General features: G+C 54.0%; 1 protein-coding gene across 1 annotated transcript in view; it reads left to right on the top strand.

Moving 5' to 3' along the window:
* The first annotated feature begins 5,550 nt into the window (after positions 1-5,550).
* The window catches only part of FNDC1 (fibronectin type III domain containing 1), a 68,198-nt gene continuing 54,464 nt past the window's right edge, over positions 5,551-19,284 (top strand). The window contains exon 1 of the mRNA XM_023744985.1: positions 5,551-5,619. The gene's annotated coding sequence lies outside the window, so the exon portion shown is untranslated. The remainder of the gene's footprint in view (positions 5,620-19,284) is intronic.

Genomic DNA, 19,284 nt, shown 5'->3' with positions numbered 1-19,284 from the left:
CACAGCATAGACACACACAGCACAGACACACTCAGAGACACACACACACAGACACACACACAGAAACACACACAGACACACACACAGCACAGACACAGCACAGACATACAGCACAGAGATAGCACAGACATACCCAGAGACACCCCCCCACACACACACAGGGCACAGACACACACAGCACACACACACAGCACAGACACACTCAGAGACACACACAGCACAGACACAGCACAGACACACAGCACAGACACACACAGACACACACAGCACAGACACACACACAGACACACACACACAGACACAGCACAGACATACAGCACAGAGATAGCACAGACATACCCACAGACACCCCTCCACCACACACAGACAGACACAGACACACAGCACAGATACACACAGACACACACAGCACAGACACACCCACAGCACACACACATAGCACACACACACACACAGATACAGACACAGACACACACACACACACACACACACACACAGCCTTCCTCAGGCACTAATTGCTCTGTATTTGGTCTCAGAGCTCCTCTCCCCCTTCCCTGCTGCTCTCACGCTGCTTTGTCAGGCTGGGCTCCATGGCATCTTTGCAGCCAATCCCTGTTCCTTCATCCGGCCCCACCTTGAATAACTCTTCAGCTGCAGGTGGAATGTGCCGGAGGGTCCTGCGCGTGTTGAAGGAAGCACGACGGAGCCTCCCTGGGAGACGAGTGGTCAGAACCGCACGGGCTGGGCCAGCAGCGCCTGCAGCCTTTCAGCATGGAGGCTGGGGCTGGCGCAGGGATAGTCAGTGGGCAGCTTCAGTGGGCTTAATCCTTTTACATTTTTATTATTTCTTTTTCCCCATTACATTTTTATCCCCTCCGTGCCCTCTTCCCAGTGGATTTAAGTCTAAGAGCTAAGAGGCTCTTAAAGGAGAGAATTCGTCCAGAACGGGGAAGAAGTGGGGGCCGGTGCTGCTGAGCCGTCACAGAGTCGCTGGTTACGCAGGGGCAGAAGCTGGGACAGAGAAACAGGGTCCTCCCAGGAGGGGACCCACAGAACTGCGCACGCACCCCTTCTTCCTGAGAGGTCACGGAAAACATGACAAAATCTAACGCGGGAGCTCTGTGAGCGAAGCGTGCGGGTTTGATGGGCCCGGACTCCTGGACCATTTCCTCCTGGAGGCTGGTGGCCACGCCGGTGGTCACGCCGATGGTAAAGGAGGCGAGGGGAGCGGGCTTACTCTGCTTCTCAGATGTGGCCCCAGAGACTTGGTTTGAAGGCTGATGCGGACAAGAGTGCCTTTTGTAAAGCCAGGACACCTAAGCGTAAATAGAGACCTTAGTCCCCAAAGCCTCCCCGCTGATGTCCTCGCGGCTCATTCTACCCCAGGGAGCTGGTCTGCCACTGGCCTGTGGTGCCGAGAGCACCCACCGAGTCTGCAAATAGAGCATCCATCGGGCTCGCCCCTGGCCCGGCACTTCCTGCTGTGTGCACAGGGGCTGGCACATGCCCCGAGTACCCAGGACTGAAGCCCTATCAGTCACTCACATCTCAGCTGGCAGGAGGTGATCAGATCGTCCCTGGAAGGAATGTTTGCTGGGCGGGGGAGGCAGGATGCCAACGGGGACCGTGCCCGGTGAGTGTGTGAGAGAGGACACCACCCAGGAGGAAAGGGGCGGGGGGGAGGGCACCGACACGCTGTCTTCATCACCTTCCCCAGCGCTGGCGATGCGAGCAGCATGTTGCTCAGTTGGAGGTGGGGGTTCCTCGGGGAGAGAAGGGCCCTGCCGGGCACCAGGACTTCGCCAGGCCTTTCGGGGGCTTGCCGGGGGCAGCCCGCGGAGTACGGATGGCGACGCTGTCAGTGCGCGTGGTCGAAGACACGTGTGGCTGGAGGGACCGAGGGCACAGCAGCTCGGTGCCCACCTCCGGGTACCCGCCCATCAGCCGCAGGGCCCGCTCTCCACGAGGGTGGGCGGCCAGGCCAACGCAGGCTGGAGGGCAGCCAGAGGTGTGTTTTCCCAGCACAATGCCTGGGCCAACTTCTAAATCTGCCAACTGCAACTTGAAGACTGTACATTTTTGAGATCTTGTCCCACCCTGATTGATTAACGCCTCCTCCCACACTGGGCTCTTGCAGTCCACAGCGTTAGGGGAATGTACCCTGATGTTTGCCTACAGACATAGGTATGCTCACGGTTAAAAGCCCTCCTGGGGGAAGAAAGAAAATAAGAGAAGAGAGAGGCAACATTTAGAACCATTCCCATCAACTTCATGGTCTATCTTTGTAGAAAATAACTTTAAAAATATATGTTTTTATTGATTTCAGAGAGGAAGGGAGAGAGATAGAAACATCAATGATGAGAGAGAATCATTCATTGGCTGCCTCTTGCACGCCCCACACTGGGATTGAGCCCTCCACCTGGGCCTGTGCCCTGACCAGGAATTGAACCGTGACCTCTTGGTTCATAGGTCAACACTCAAACCCTGAGCCACACTGGCCAGGCCAGGGCCTAACTCCCTTGGCGATCTGGAGTGTAATTGTGTTTGTTTGTTTGTTTTTCTCTTACTTTGATCGTGAGCTCTTTGAGGCAAGAGCTGCCTGAGTCTCAGTCACCTGTGGATCCCCAGGTCCTAACACTTTACTTGACACAAAAACAGGTGTTCTGTCAGGTCGCGTAAAGGAGAGATTAACGAGAGGTGTCTCTCCCTGAGGCTCAAGCCCCTGCCCATGGACAAGTGGTGGGCGACAGAACTGGAACATGTGGCTGCTTCCGCTGCAGTGTGTGCCTCAGGCCCGGGCCCGGGACAGAAGCCAGCACGCAGGCCTGTGGCCTTTCACATCACGGCCACAGAAACGGTCTCAGTTCGAGTCCTTAACCGTTCCTACGCTGGGCCGGGCACCTGACATCTTAATCCTTTGGGTTTCGCTGATTCCCAGTGTATTTGCACAAGAGGACTTGCCTTGGCACTGCCTCGCAGCGAAACAAGTTCGGACTTCTGTGCAGAGGAAGTTCGTTGCCGCAATGATGGATTTATGGCTTTTTTTTTTTTTTTTTGAGGAGCATCATTTCTTTCCCACACCTTCCAAACCTTCCAAACCTTCCAAACCCTGGGAAGATGAGTGATGTGATACTGAGGTCTTGTGCAATGGTTTGCTAAGGATCGCTCACCACGTGGATGGTGAGGAGGTGCCTTGGATACGTCTGTACTGGACACGGGGCTTGTGACACGTACGCGGGCTCTCGGCTCGACCCCGGTGCTGTCATTGAACATCTGACAGGGGGGATGCTCAGAGGTGCCATGATGCCATGGAAATGGGCGCCCACTTGGCGTCAGATGGTTCCCACTGGACTCTGACCCTCAGCAGTCCCTACCGTGGGGTGGCAGAGCCACACAACCGCTCGGAGCCTTGGTTTTCTCTCTTTAAAATCAGACGAGTGCCTCTAGGGCATTGTGGGAACCAATGTGGATAGGGTGCAAGAGAAGTCTGGCAAACATTATTTTATTTTATGGCTGGTGAGAAGCAATCTCGATCTTCCTTCTCCCATGTCAAGGTGAAGTCTACATGTCGACCTCTATTTTCTTTTCCCTTTCCCCTCTGGTCATGGAATCCTGGCGACCGTTTTCCACCAGATCTGAATTAACAATCACCCCCAGCCACTAAGCACGGTGGGTACTCCCTCTCATTCCACTCGACTCGGTCTTTCAAAAGTTGAGTGCACATCACTGTGTGGGATCCTTGTCTAATGTCCTGTTGCTGTCCCAACATACGACATACTCAAATGCGGTGTTTCAAACGGGCTTAAAGAGCACAGAACAAAAGGATCTCATGTCGGATGATGGCATGAGACATGCGCTTTCAAACTCTGCTGGAGTTTCTCCTGGTCATTCGCGCTTGGTTGTCATTTATCCACACAAAACCCGAGACTGGCATTCAAATCAGCCCCACCGTCCGGAACTGCCTCACCAACATGCACGGCGAGTGCTGGACTCTGTGTGTGGTGATAAAGAAAACAACCAGAACCAGAGATGCTGTGTGATCACAGACTGACGCGTGAAGCTGGGAATAAGCCACAGGAATAACCGGGAGGCAGGCTGGTTAAGGATCACAACGAAAACGCTGACGACTTCCGCTCTGGTTTTGATAAACAAAATAGAAGCAACAACCTGGAGCTTCAGAAATCATGTGAGAACGGTCATGTCTGTCAGGACAATAGTGACTGGAAAGGAAGAGGACTTCGCAGAGCTTACTAGTATGTTTTTGAGATGGCCAGGCTCAGGACAGATGACTTTTAGGTCAGGTTTTTGGAGTCTTTTAAGCCTAAAAGTGGTGACACCTTTGACGTTTTTTTATCAGACGAATGGAGAGCGGACCCTCCCTGGGAACCGGGAGGGAGATTTCTGGAACAGAAGGCTGTAGGGCTCTGCTCCGTGTGGACGCTCCTGGGGCCAGCGCACAGCTGGGGGTTAGAGGCATGGTGCTCCTCTCTGTCTCATCCGGCTGCAGTTCACTTAACGACCTTCCCTCTCTGCAGAACGACACAAATCTGCTCACGTTTTGGGTTGTCACGACGGAGGGCTGATTCACCTTCAGGTTGTCAGCTTCAGCCGGAGCAGGTCTGCGAGGAACCCCGGGCGGGCGGACAGCAGCGCGCGGGGCGCAGGTGTCCTCGTGGCCTCCAGGGGCGCTGCGACCCACGCGGAGGCCCGAGGCGTCCAGGGGGAGCTGGCCACACACAGGTGGGATTCCGAGCAGGGAGACCCCAGGCGGGTTCCCATGGCAGGAACGGAGGAAGCGAGGCCAGGCGTCGCGCACGGGGCTCCTCGCGCGCTTAGGGACCTGCCTTTCAGAGCCGCTGGCGCGGCAGCAGGAGCGCAGGATCTAAGGCTGATAAAGGCCCTCCTGGGGCAGGGGGGCGGGGAAGGCGGGGTGAGCCCGAGGAAAGACCACAACGTGCGGATGGAGGTGCAGGGGACTGTCCCCTGTCCCCGACGCTGAAACCAGAGGCATTTATTTTAGGGGACAAGGGGCACTTGTGGGTGTGGCAGCAACTGGACGCAACGAACCATTTCCGAGCCAGAAAACGAGCGATTAGACAATGGAAGGGACTTCCGCGGCCACATCGTCCGCACGGCAGTCGCCGAGTTTCAGAAACGCCACGCGGGATTCGGGGCTATCGGGCACCTGGAGCCCGGGCTGCCGCCACCGCCACCCCAGCAGCCCCGCCGCCCTGCCGCCCCGCCGCCCCGCCGCCGGCAGGGGGCGCCCGCGCGCGACTAAAAGGCGCGGTCGTGGCGGGCGGCCTCAGTGCGGAGCTGGGCGGCCCGGGACGCGGGCGGGAGAGATCGGCGCGGGCAGGGCGCGGCGGGCACAGCGCAGAGCGCACACTCCGGCACGATCGGCGGGACCCGACGGTGGCGCCTCCGCAGCCGTGACTCCGGCCCAGCGCCCCACTGTCCAAGCCCGCCGCCCCCCCGCCCAGCCCGCCGCGCAGCCCCGGGCTCCCCCATGGGCGCCCGAGGCCGGGGCGCCCCCGCGCGCGCGGCGCCTGCTGCCCTGGGCGGCGCTGCTGCTCCTGGCGGCGCTGGTGCCAGTGGTCTCCGCGGCGGGAGCTCCAGGTACGCGCAGCCGGGGCTGGGCTGCCCGGCTCTCTGCGCCTCCTCCCGCTTCTCTGTCCGCCTGCACACACCGCCCGCCCGCCTGTCGCGCTGGGACCGCCGCCCCGCTCCGTGTTGGCTGCGTGTCGTGTCACTAACCTGTGCGTCCTCCTCGCTCGCGGGCCAGGGCGCAAAGGGGCGGATGGGGACGCGGGATCTGGGCACCCGGAGTCCCGCGCGCAGGAGGAGGGAGCGGGGACGCCGTCGGCGCCAGGGGCCCTCGGTTCCATCCTTGACCTCGAAGTTTCCGCGCCCAGGAGTCGGGAGACTGGAGCTAACTTCCCGGGGAGACTCAGCAAGCGTGCAGTGGGGGGAGAAGGCCACTTCTTGGAGTTGCCGCGGCGGCATCCTCTCCCCTCCGTCCACCTGCCCCGAGGCGGGTGCCTGTCGGTGGCGGAGAGGCAGGACTGATGCCCCAGAAGCGCGCGGGGAAAGGCGCGCGCTGCCGCGGGCGGTGGGGACCCGGGCGCCCGAGGGAAGCCGCGCATCCCGGCGGGAACCTGGGAGCTGCGAGGGGACCCGGGTCTCGGGCGCAGGGACAGGGCCGGGGGACAGTCGGTTCCGGAGAAGCGCACCCTTCCCCGGAGGCGGAGGCTGAGGCTGGGGACGGGGTGGTGGCTGTTCTCTGTGGGACTGAAACGTGAGCGGCGCTGCTCCGAGAACGCCAGCGCGCTGTCCGCGCTCCTGCCCGTCTCCCTCGGAGAGACCCGTTTGCGGCGGGGGTTCGGGGTTTTCTCCCTGCGCCTTTGGTGGGCCTGGTTCCCACCTCCTGGGCAGGCATTTTCACGCTTGAAGCCCTGCGGCGTTTATTCGTGCCATCGGTTTGCAGGAATCCAAGAAGTCGACTTTTTTGTCGACACTGCTCCCTCCCAGCTGGGCTATGAAAATTCAGATTCCAGTGCGGGCTCCTAGTTAAAGGACGCTACTTAGGGCCTCTGTTGCCCATGGTTACAAGGGAAAGGGAGACGGTGGGGGATCACATCGACTTTTGGTTCTTTTCGGAGGGTGCATCCTGCACAACGCTCGCTGCCCGTTTGCGCCACGGGCTGGGGCACCAAACGCCACTTTCCTCATAAAAGACAGTCCAGTGGTAGTTGCTGTTCTCCTCTCTGTTAGCCTCTCTGGGAAAGCAGTCGCTGAGTCTGTTGCTCAGTATCTAAGAATAAAACTAAAGCCTTTCGACTTCTCCTACAACCCATGCTTTTCTCTCTGTCCTAAACAAACCTTTTCTGAATGTTGAAAGAGTTTTTGTTCCAGAAGGCGGACTGCAATGGAGCCGATGCCAAACGGGCTTCGCGATGGTTCCAGCTCTGTCCCTGTTAGATTCCCCTGCCACCTGCCCAGGGCTCCGCCCGGGGGTGTCTGAGGTGGGGGCTGCCCCCGCATCTCCTCCCCTGGCCCCCGCCCTGCATGGCTGAGCTGTGAAATGCTGGGGCTGGAACCCTTGCTGGCACTTCTCTCTCATGTGTTGACGTGGAATTTGCAGTAAAATGATGACCAGACTAGAAATGGACAAAGGGGGACAGGCCCGCTCTGAAATAGGTATTTACTGCACTTACTGAAAGGATGGAAGGAAGAAGCAGACGCGCCCTGTGGCGAGCTCCCGGGCTGGGAAAGAGATCAGGGGGCACATAATTTGTTTCATCTGTTGCTCTGGAAGGCGTCCTGTCTGCATTCTGAGTCTGACGGCAAGGCCGTGGCCACGGTGCTCCCTCTCTGGCTGAATTAGTGCAACACCCAGCAAGCTGCTGGATCCGGGCGCTCCCCTGCCCCCCAAATCCTTTTGTGGCCAGAATCCCTCCAATGAAACCACGTTAACAGTGGCAGACCCCACAGCTCCGAGGGACTTTCCTTAAAATAGAGGTGGTTTGCAGGGCGCACTGAGGATCTAAATAAGCCCTTCAACTTGGTGGTCAATTAAAACATAAAACAAGCAAGTGCCCCCCCCCCCCCCACCACCACGCTGGTGCTTGCCAGGAGACCTTTTTCTGAAAACATATGGAGGTACACACACTCACATACATGTATAGTGGTTTTCTTAGGGTAGCAGTGGGCGATTTTAATTTTTTCTTTAAAGCTTAAAGACCCTTTCAGGGAACCCGCAAGATCAAAACTATTTTCAAAGTGATGCTAAGACACGTCTGCCTTTTCCGCAAAGTTCAATGGTGATCCCCAGGACAAGCACTTGTGCGACGGTTTAAGCTGTGAACAGAACTGGCTGCTTTTCCCCAAGAACACCACACTCACCAGAAAGAATGACTGCAGACAATCCAGCTATTCTGACCTGGGTATTCGGCAGATGGCTTCTCAAAAATGAACGAAGAGGGGCCAGCCACTGCTAGGAAAATCACTGCTGGGAGGTCCTGCCAGGGGGAGCATTTGAGCTTTCAAGTGAAACTTAGAATTTTGCCATCTCCAGCATCATACATTTAGAAGCTTTTTAATACTTAAAACCCTTTCTAACAAGACCAGTGGTGGCATGAATGGATGTGATGTTTAAACACTGTGTTATAAAACACGTCAGCTTGTAGTTGGTCTGCATGACCAAGCGAACCTGTAAATCCGAGTGACCGATGCAAGGTGTTACTAAGTCTTGCCTGTCTGAACAGTCCGTCCGAAATTCGAGCGAGCCCAATGGACTTTTAATGTGACAAAATGTCAACACTTTCTTTACATGGTTTCAGAGTCTACATTGCAACTAATCTTGAGGAAACTTCTACTTGATGAGTTTTGGGGTAGTATCAAAGATTTTCCAGGATTACCCATAAGGCTGTTATAGTGTTTGATCTCTGTGAGGCTAGATTTTTTTTCAGATACTTCCACAGAAACAGCATGCTGCCGTAGACTGAGGGATAGTAGACAGGAGGTCCTGCCGTCTTCTATTAAAGAGATTTGTCAAAATGCAAAACAGTGCCACTCTTCTCACTATTTCTTTTTGTTTTAGAAAAACAGTTATTTTTTTCATAAAATTTTTTTTTTCTTCAAAAAGCTTTATTGTTTCCATTTGGTCCAATGCATGGGAGAGGGCTTCAGGGTGGTTAAAAGAATGGCTAGTGGTTTTGGGAAGAGGCTCAGAGGAAGGCAGAGGGACCCCTCAAAGGCCTCTGGGCTCCACAGGCTCCTGGCCGTGCTTGAGGGGGAGCCTTTTGAAGAGATACTCACCCAGCCCAGCCTGGGGGCCGGCAGCCTGGGGAGGTGAGTCAAGTGTCACCCATCTCCTTGATGAATTTCACCTCCTCACCCCGGAAGTGGTTCTCCAGGAAGTCACAGGGATAAGGGCCTGCAGCTCCCAAAGGGCCAGGGTCAGGTTCCTCTCCAAGGCCAAGGCCGTCTCCATGGCACCCTGAGTTTTGCCCACTCACCTTGGGGAGGCGTCAGCACGTCCTGGAAGAGAGTGTGGCCACCGCGCTGGCTTTGCATCTTTAAGAGACCTGGGTGCCCTCGCTGGGAAGCAGTGGCCCTGCCCTCGGGAGCCACATCATCCTGGCGGGTGGAATTAGAAGCCCAGAGAGAGGTGGGTGTGGGAGGCCCTCGGATGCAGGCTGGCCAGGCGGTTGACGGCAGCCTCCACCTCGGAGGAAGAATTCTGACAAATTTGGGAGCTCATGGTGGTTCAGCAATGATAAGTTAAGGTACAAAAACAAAAAAACCAAAAACGGTGTTGGCTGGTCTCTGAGGCTGAAGATGGCTGCGGTGGTTCCGAAGGTGGTGACTGGGAAAGACGGTGGAGGGTGGCCGGAGGCTGGAAGAAGGGGCGTCCCTGGTGTCCTGTCCAAACACTGTTGAAGCAGGAGACAGAGCTGGGACCGCCGAGGGCACTCCTAACACAGTATTTTCATGTCAACATGTAATGGTTTACTCTTGCTATTTTAAAAAGAAATCAAAACAGAGTTTAACCTCTTCCTAGTTTTAATTTCTGGTCAGTAGTTATCGGTAGATAAAACCCACGTGGACAACCTCTGTAAGATCCGCATTCGTTTGAGTAGAAGGGATCTGGAGAACGGAAAGTTGGATACCCACTGGTTTATAGGAGGGAAGTCGGCTCAGCATCAAGACGCAGGGCTGGAGCCTGGGGCTGTCATTCACCCGCTGGTGGCCTCAGGCAGTGAGTCAGTCTCCACTAGCCCAAGAATGTCTGTAGAAGCCTCAGGGGCTTTCCTGGGCCAGCCTGCCTCCAGCTCTGCAGCGGGTCCCTCCTCCGGCTGTTCTTCTCTTCGAGAGGAGGGGTGAGCACACCCTTCCCTTGTACATGTGCACTGGAGCCCACACACGTGAAAGACCTGTTTTACTCATCAGCTGAGCACACGGTTCATTACTGTGCAATTAGAGGTTGTAACAGGATTGGAGAGAGACCATTCATGTCCCTGGAAAGACATCACCGGTGGTTCCAGAGCATTATCGATATGTCCTACCAAGACCATATCTTTATTTAAGTCATAAAGGCCCATTCCCTGAACACAGGCAGGGGAGTGGCAGGTTGCATTAATTTCTATTGCTGTTGTAACAAGTTACCACAAACTTAGTGGCTTAAAACCAAATAAATGTATTCTCTTAGAAGTTCGGAGGGTCTCACGGGCTAACATCAAGGGCTGTGCTCCTTCTGCAGGTCCCAGGGCATAATCCAGCCCCTCTCCCAGCTTCTAGAGGCGCCCATGTGCCTCCACTCTGAGCCCCGTTGGCAATCACTCCCCTTATATCCATAGGGTTCCCACTTTCCTGTCTGCTCTTCCGATTACAAAGCCCTGGTGATTGCATTGGACCCAGGCACAATCTCCCCACCTCCAGACCTTTCATTTAATCACACCTGCTAAGTCTCTTTTGCCCCCGGGAGCTCACGTGTTCACTGTTTACAGAGATGAGGCCATGCCATCTTTGGGGGCAATTATTGTGCTGTGGCAGGGTGAGGGTGGGTTTCAAGGGGAACCCCACGCTGTGCTGGTTGGGGAGCAGACTTCTTTTCACCGTTCCTTGTGGAAACTGGAGATTTCTTGAGCTACAATTAAACCTCTCATCAGGAACTTTTATTTTAGTTAGAAAATATAGAGGGGGTATTTAAAGGTATTCACATATAGGCGATAAAATCATATATGTGTATAGGTACTTACTTGTTAATAGAACACTTACGTTAGGATACACCAGAAAGGGAGCGTGGGTGCCTTAGGGGGGGACGGGGTAGCTGGGGCTGGGAGTCATGTTGCTTGCTTATTTCTTTTCCTAATTTAGTAGGCATGCTAGAGCATTTGGAACAGGGAGGTATTGGTTACACATATGAGCAGACATTCTCTTTTCCTTTTAGAAGTGATCCTTGTTTTAGTTACAGGGAATATGAATTAATTCAAATTTGGGGAGTTGTGTTATTACTAAGGAATATTCCCCAGTATGGGACAGAGGGTTAAAACTTAGAAGTTTTGAATGTGGCGTTTTTGTGCCACTGAGTGTTAGGTGACGTCACGTGGAAGACAGATTTTCTACCACATTTTCTCCTACTTCCTTTCTTCTCTGCTCCGGCCCCGCGGCGCTTGCGCCCCTCGGCCCTCAGAGGGCGCTCCTGGCCTTCCGGCGGCGTTCCCACTGCCCGCTGACCCCAGGAGCTGTGGCTTTCTGGATTTCAGAGAATTAGGTCAAACGTTCAGTTATCTGCTTTGGTTTTCCCCTAGTGTCTGTCCTTTTTTTCAGTGTTGCTACTTGTTATTCATTTCCCGCTGACCATTGGTGAGAAAGAATTCGAAGCCTAAACCTAACGCTGGTCAGCAGCCCGTTAGCAGGCTCCTGCCAAAGCTGCAGCCACTGGACTGAGGAGGGACCAGGGCCACCCGAGGGGTGTAAGCGCCTCTGGGCATGAATGACAGTTTGAGCGAGTTTTGATTAATCGTTCTCATGACGTGTCCCCCCTCCACCCTCCGTGGATTCTTCTTGTATCTGGGAGAGTGATGCAGATTCTAAGGCAGGTTTATAACTAGCAAAACCCCCGAGAGCTGCACGGATGAGCCACATTCCCTGCTGGGTCTCCTGTGCGGAGCTGGGTCTTGACAGCGGCTGGGCATCAGTCAGAGCAGGAAGGCAAGGAAGGGCATTCAGGGGGAGGAGCCACCATGCTGCACGTGCGAAGGCACAGACGCCAGAAGCTGCGTGAATGTTTGAGGAAACAGGAGTGTTCGGGTGGCTCCTGCAAGGTGGCCCCCGGGGTGACAGTGGCATTCAGGGTTGGGGGGTCAGCAACCACCAGCCCAGGAAGGTCCTGGAGTTTGGCCATAATCCAAAGCATTGGGGGAGCGTCCGCAGTGCGGTGCCCTGGGTGGGAGCGCATGGCCGCTGAGCGGAGGAGGGCGCTGGAGGCAGGCCAGAGGGGCGGATGGTGCCTCCGGCGTGGTGCTGCAGGCTCTGTCCTATCTTCTTATTCACCTGGACTTTGGGGGTTTCTTCATTACAATATAGACACGCTGATGGTCTTCACCTTCCGCCCTCACTGAAATGGCTCATGTGTTCTAGAAAAGCCCCATTTGGAGCGGGTTCCAGGGTGCTGGCAGTGCCATGAACTCGAGGTGGGCACATGGGCAGACTTTACAGTTAAAGAGAACTGAGCAGTTGGTACCAGGGGGTCTGTGGACAGAATTCCACATGGTTTATAAGGGGAAGATCTGTGTAATTGTAGGAGTTGCTAGAACTCCACGCGCTAAGTCATTGGCTTAAAGAGGAAAGCAGTAGATATAACGGATGCAGGTTTTTACAGCTAGAGAGTGATACTAGCTGTAGTGACGGTCAGCTAAGCATCGACTCCTTTCAGGGTTCAGAAGCCATTTCATCGTGGACAGGTGGCTGGGTAGAACCCACAGACCCAGACGGGGACGAGGCTGTGCTGTTCTCGGAAGAAGGGTGGGCAGTGGGTCCCCTGGCGCCAGCGCTGCTGCTGTAACTAGTTAACATCGTAGTGAACAGTGTGACCAGGGTGTGTATCGGTGGCTCCTAATTTGAGATGACGCCAAGCTGGGCTGGAGAAGAAATACCAGGGACAGTCAGTCACCTGTGGCCAGAACCCCCAGGGCTGGGCAGGGTGAGGGAGGCCAGGGGGCCGAATGGTCGGGTGTGGCCTCCCAGGAGCGTGAGAGAAGGGCCCTCCTCCAGGCCTGGCGAGGGCAGCGGGGCGGCGGGGCCCTGTGAGCCGCTGGCTTAGTGCGTTTACTGTGGCTCAGTGTCAGGGAAGCCTGACGTGGCCATTTATCAGGCGTCCACCGTGATGCACCCCTTTCTCCGGGGCATGCGGCCAGTGCTTTTAACGTCCCCATAGCTCTAGGAGACCACTAATATTTTTAAAAACGGTTTTAAAAGTTTATGAGATAGTTGAAGATTCACATGCAATTGTAAGAAATCACACAGCAATCCCACGTGCCTCCCACCGGTTCTCCCCGTGTCTTCTTTAAGAGGGCGGGTCCTGGTGGATTAAGGGCAACCCTAATCAAGCATGACGTCATCTGAACTTGATGACACCTTAAAAAAACCCATTCCCAGGTCCCGGGAGCATATCCTTGTGGGGGGACACAATTCACCCATCACAGGTGGAATGCCGGCCAGCGTGCTCCCATGCGTGGGTGAAGGCGTTCACAGGGCTCCCAGCGCGGGGGCGAGTCCCCGGGTGGGACTGCGTGGGCTGCGCCGTCAGCCCCGAGTTCCAGAGTCCCACGCACATCCAGCGGGCCGTCCGCAGCTCAGGCCTCGCGAGAGCCTTCACCCATAAAGTGAGCGATTGTCATCAACTCCGAGCTTCTGTGGGCGACCCACTGCCCCGCTGGAGGCACGGGCCACACACACTTACCAAAGACACTGGGGCCAATGTGGCCGGAAATAACCGCATCACGGTGGCCAGTGTGGCCAGTGTTCAGCCCTGAATGCTTCACACGATGGACGGACGAAGAATTCCAAGATCAGCGAGAGAACCCACACATTTGTCTGAGGACTTTGCCTGGAGGGCGCACTTTGATGTTGACTCCACCTACGCCTCTTTTTTTTCCTTTTCAGTAAAATGTCTGCCTTTCTTTTACAGATTTCCTCCTCCAGCTGAGGCTGGTAGCGGGTACGATGAGCAGCCTTGTTCTCCCACAGAGGCCCCACTCTCTGACTTTCTGACGCTGGGGAAGCCGCCATGCCGCCTCCGGCTGGCAGATGCCCTGGCCCTGCTGTTTTAAATGCCACTTTCTGCCCCGCCCCCCTGTCTCCTCCTATTATTTTCTGCTGGATGGGGAACTGAAGCATCTGCCTGTGGCTTCTGGCCACGTCTGCTTCGTTTACTGCTTCATACCTGCCTCACCACAACACTTGTCTGGCCTGTTTTCTCAGGCTGTTTCTCAGGGAGCTTTCTGGGTAAGATGAGTGGTGAGTTTAACGACAGTAATGCCCAAGTGTTTAGCATAGTTAGACAATGACTTTCACATTTTGGGAAAAGGAATGAATTTTTAGGGAGTTGTTTTTGGCGGGCAGTTTATAAGTAGGCTGAGTTTAAGCCGGACCAGCAGGCCATGGTAGTTCTTTAAGAAACGATTTCTCAGCTGCGAGTTGAATTTGAAAAATGTGCAAAAGATCCCACAAAAACCTGGAAAGGACTGGCTTCCGTGTGCAGGTCTCTGACGCTCAACAGCAGCGCGAGCCCTGCGTTCCCTGCCCACCCGGAGGCATTTTCTCTGCAGGGCCCCTTGTTTTCTCATCGCTGTTATAATTAAATATATCGATGGAGTTCCTCCAACTTCATTTCCCTAAACCATTCGGGAAGCTCGTGACTTAGATGGGAAACATCCTTGTTTTTTCTCTGGAACAGTAGCTTTCGCTTACATTGGTTCCTGAATAAAATGGCCAAGAGCTTAAAAACCTTAAATCCTAATGATCAGGTTCCGCCAGCTCTGCTGGTGAAATTCAGTCTAATTTCTGGCTGCATCCTTCTCTGGACAGATGTACTTACTCAAGTCCATGGCGTAGCGACAAAGAAAGCACGGACATTGTCAAAACCAAATCCCTTACAAACAGCACACAGAAAGAAATTCAAGTTAAAACAAAGCAGCTTGTACTTAGAAATCAAGAAGAAAGGTGACTTGATTTTATGGATTCAGAGATGATGCCACCAGGTGGCAATGGACAGAGCTGCTGAGAACACAATGTCTTAGTAACGGTGGCTGAACAGGTCAGGGGGATGGCTTATCTCACTTGCCAATAAGCCGGGGAGCAGAGGCTCTCAGGGACCCTGGACCTTCCCATTTCCCACTCCTGCATCCTTCTCAGACTCGTCAGTTCTTGTTCCAAGATGCTGCTGCACCTCCAGGTGTCATGCTGACATCCCAGAGGGGGGAAGAGAAGGAAGATACAAAAGGCCAAAAGCACATGACAGCAGATCCTGACCCCTTTATCATGCTTTCCTGGTAGTGGCAGCAGCAGTCACTTCCTCATAGGTGTCATTGGCTGGAATTGATCACATGACCACCCCTAGCTGCAAGGGATGTGGAGGGTACTTCTATTGTAGAAGAAGGCAAGGGAAGCGGCAGCAGCTGGGGATGGCTCTGGGGTACCCAACCCACAGTGTCTGCCATGGCAGTGTCTGAATTCAAAGCAAGCTGCGAAACTGTCATAAATCAGTTGGTAAACTTGACTAAAGAGACTAATAGAAACTTTAACTGTCTTAGAAAACATCTTGAGGAGGAAGGCAGATTCCTTTTTAGAGTAACCTTTGGGCCTGAGAATTTGATTTTAGTTTTTCCACTGTTATTTTGAAACAGAATTTCTTACTGCTTCATTTTATTGTCCATTTTTGTGTTTTTCTGCTTTGTGGATCTTTCCCATGTTAGGGGGTGGGAGGAGATTGAAAAGATAATGAAGGGGAATCATATGAGGTAAACTATATTAACAAATATTTGGTCTTTCTCTCTTCACCTGTTTTCCCCACATACAAATAACCTGGAATCTAGAACATTCTAGGCAAACTCTGTCCATAAGGAGCCATTACCCTTCAGGTAACAATATAGCATTTGAACCACAGCCTTTGTTTACCAGCATCCCAGGATGGTGGCTGCGTCGAGGGCGCCGTGGGTGGGAGATTGGGGCCAATGCCTGAGGAGAAGGGGAAAGGAGAGAAAGTGCTGCCAGGCAGCGTCAGGGCTCTGTCCTTGGGAGGTTCCCACGTGCGTACCGAGTGCCTGGTGACCTGGGCAGGGCTGGCTGTGAGCAGCACCAGGGAGAGCCGCACTGAAGCCAAGTGCGAGGCCCACCTCTTTCTGTGACACGTGGCCACCTGAGACTCCCCAAGGTGGAGACACTCAGGGAGACCAACGAGGGTGGTGGCGGCGCTGGCAGTCTGGCGAGAATAGACATGGATTCAGACAAGCTGTACTTAACGACTGGGAGATTTTGATGGCTCTACCATTTGGCTTCTTTGAGCTGCTGGGGAAAAATGTGATCACCATTGTATTCAGAGGCCATCTAGTGCCCTTATAAGCACATTGGCATGTATGCATGCTAATTTGGCCTTTTAGTGAGAATAAGTGATGCTTTGTTGTTATTAAAATACTGGAAAAGGCCTGAGAGTGGGAAACAACCATGGAACTCAGGTTTCGAGGAGGCCATGGCAGAGGTGGGCAGGAGGACACGTCGAGCCCAGCGGCCCAGCTGGCATCTCTGTTCATTAGGAAGCGCTGAGGGCAGTGAGGGACTGGTACCCAGCCACACACAGCAGCCTGGGACATTTGGAATCTTCTAGGCTCTCACTGCACTGGCTTACCCCCTCACCAGGTAAACAGGACAGCACACTGGGCATGGGGGTAGAATCCAGTCAGTCACGTGACACGGGGTGATGGATTGGGTTTTGAGGACTGTGGGCTAGGGGTGAAGTCTGGAGAGCCCTGCACCCCCCGGATCCCCAAGGGACCGGGCCAGCTGCTGGCCTTGGTGTTTCTCTCTGACGGGAGGACAGTGCTGTGGGGCCTCCCGTGGTGGGGTCACAGGCCCTGTTTGCAAAGCTCTTTCCGCTCCCTGGAGTGGTTTTTAAGTGTAAAGACTCCAAAGACCTAGATTTTGGTTTCATTCTTTATACTGTTACCCCTAGAGAGCCACGCCAACTGTGGAAAACTTCCACTGAGCCCCGGGCATGCTGGGAAAGGCCAGCGGAGGAGCCAAGCCCCATCTCAGGACTCAGCTGTGTCCCCCCTCCCCCCCCCCCCGCCCCAGCAGCCCTCCAGGTAGAAAAGCAGCCCACCACTCACAGCTGTACATTTCACTGGGACCAGGCTCTTCTACCAGGTCGCAAAACAACCTCTACTTTCTGCTCTTTTCTTTCTTTTTTGGGGGGAGGGTGGGAGGCGGGGAGAATGGTCATAATTATTTGGCAAATACAATCCCAACATCCATTTGAAAAATTATTTAAAATGCAGTCATTTCAGTGTTTTGCCCACACGCTGCCAACCTTCTGGCTGCTCCTACATTTTGGACTTTTCCTGAGCTGTCTGGTGTCTTATGGACAATGGCTGGATTTTCCCACCTCTCCTTGGAATCCGTCTCAAAGTTGAAGGTCACGTCGATGCCTATCCCTGAGCTGTCCTGCAATGTTAGCACATCCCGACCTTTCCTGGCCGACTGACTGGATTTTTGGTCAAACACTCACGGTTTCACTGAGATTTGTGTTTTCTTCATTTCAGGGTCTGGGAAGTATTTGGCGGTTTCCAGTGGAAAGTAAAACTAGACTTTCAAACAAAGATGAAGCAGGGAGACTTACATAAACACGAGGGTTTGTTGCATTAAAGAGCAATCCTTGGAATACTTAAATGATTTTTGAATTTTTGGGGTTTTAAGGGTCTAGCTTATTTCAAAAGCCCTTAGCATTCCTTCGGGGTTTTCTTCTTAACTGAGGCTGACTTTTCCTGCTCCCGAGCGATGGTCAGGCTGGGTGGGCTGCCCGGCGCTCGGCTGGGAATGGCAGCCGTCCCCGCTGGGCTGGCTCGTGCCTTCGGCTCTTCGGGTGTGTCTGCACTGGCAGCCTTTTGGGACCAAACGTATTGGCTGCTGGGGCTGCTTCAAAATGTTATTTTCGACTTTCATAGAAGATCTTGATTAATAGTCTCTTTGTCCGTTAGGGTCTGACTTTGAGTGGCAAAAACCCAAGTTGAACTAATCTAAATCCCAGAATGTCTTGGCTTGGAGCGGGGTGTTGGGAAGTGCAGGGGTTGAGTGGGCCCCGGGGATGCCTTGAACCAGGGCTTTGCTGGTAGACGAAGCTAGGATGTGCCCTGCACACAGCACATGCTGGATGCGCTGCCTCACAGAGATTTTAGCATCTCGGGCTGTAAGAATTTAGGCGAGTGAGAGGCTTTGGATTCAGTTATTTAACTCCCGGGAATTCTGAAGATTCAGCACCAAGTCCAGTGAAAGGTGGTGGAGACCGAGTTTGCTAAGGGAGCCCAGACCCCATCTGGGCAGTTCAATGGGTCTTCTCTGGCTGAGGCGAAGTAGAGTCAATTTGAGAGGAAAGAAATGTGGACGTTAGCTTCTTTACATTGAAATGAAGCCGTAAGACTGAGAAGGTTCACCCTCGGACTTTAAATATACCTGGGCATTCTGTCATGGGAGGGACTTCTGTTGAAATTAGGACATTGCTATGTGGCTGGGATTGTATTATTGGATTTCTCTGTGCTGTGATCTCAACTCCTTGCTGAAACTCTGGTGGGCTGTGTAGACGGCATGAGCTGGGCAAAATTTGGGATTGGAATGGGACAGGCAAGGAATGGATTTTCTGCCTAGATGTCAACTTGGCTTTGGAATTGGCTAAAGAATGAGTCTTCCTCATTTTTGAAACTGGGGGCGGGGAGGGGAACCCCACCCATAACCTCAGGAAGATACTTGGCAGGTCAGTGCTTAAGACTGGGGAGGCCCCGGAAGAAGAGGCAGGTGGTCCTGGTCCTCGCTCTGAAGGGAAGACACGACAGGACCTCAGGTGGATGGTCATGCCCAGTGGTGTCAGGGCACAGCCTGCTGGGATATTAGGAAACTTGCATCTGTCCTCATCCCTTAGTCTATCCCCTCCATGAGGTATTTGTCAAAGGTGCCTAAAAACCGAAATCATGCCTCTCGATGGAGTGCACATGCCTTGATATGTCTTCACTCATCTGCTTGATCTTTCTGGTCCTTGGGTTGGAGACCCTCCGTTGACCTCACTGGTCTAAATCCTCCTAACATTTTTTTCTCTTGAATCCATCGGCATTTTACGTGAGTACCGGATATTCGGGCATACTGGGTGCCAAGAGAGATGCCAGAGTGTAAAGATGAGGGAGGGGCAGGTGAGGTATGTGCCCCCGTCTACCATGATGCATGGGCCATGATGATATTGGTCAGGCCAGGCTGGCCCTGGGGACTTAGCTCTGGACTCAGGCTTCTGAGAGCACTGTCAGCCTTGGAGGACCCCTTGAGGCCACTCTGCAGAAGCCGAGGATCCTCTGAGGACAGATGTTGCAGAGCCACTGGAATCTTGGTTTCAATCCTAGAGTAGACGCAGACCCATACTTTGACCTTGAACCCAAGTGGCCTGCGTGGATAAGACCTGGAGTTTGGAGCTGGGTCAGAGTGAAAACTAGGCGCTGGCCTAGTTCCCCAGCAGACCAGAGG

This window comes from Myotis lucifugus, unplaced genomic scaffold (genome assembly GCF_000147115.1).
Source record: "Myotis lucifugus unplaced genomic scaffold, Myoluc2.0 scaffold_505, whole genome shotgun sequence".
NCBI lineage: Eukaryota > Metazoa > Chordata > Mammalia > Chiroptera > Vespertilionidae > Myotis > Myotis lucifugus.
Note: the sequence above shows the minus strand (reverse complement) of the source record. Positions and strands in the feature narration are given on the sequence as shown.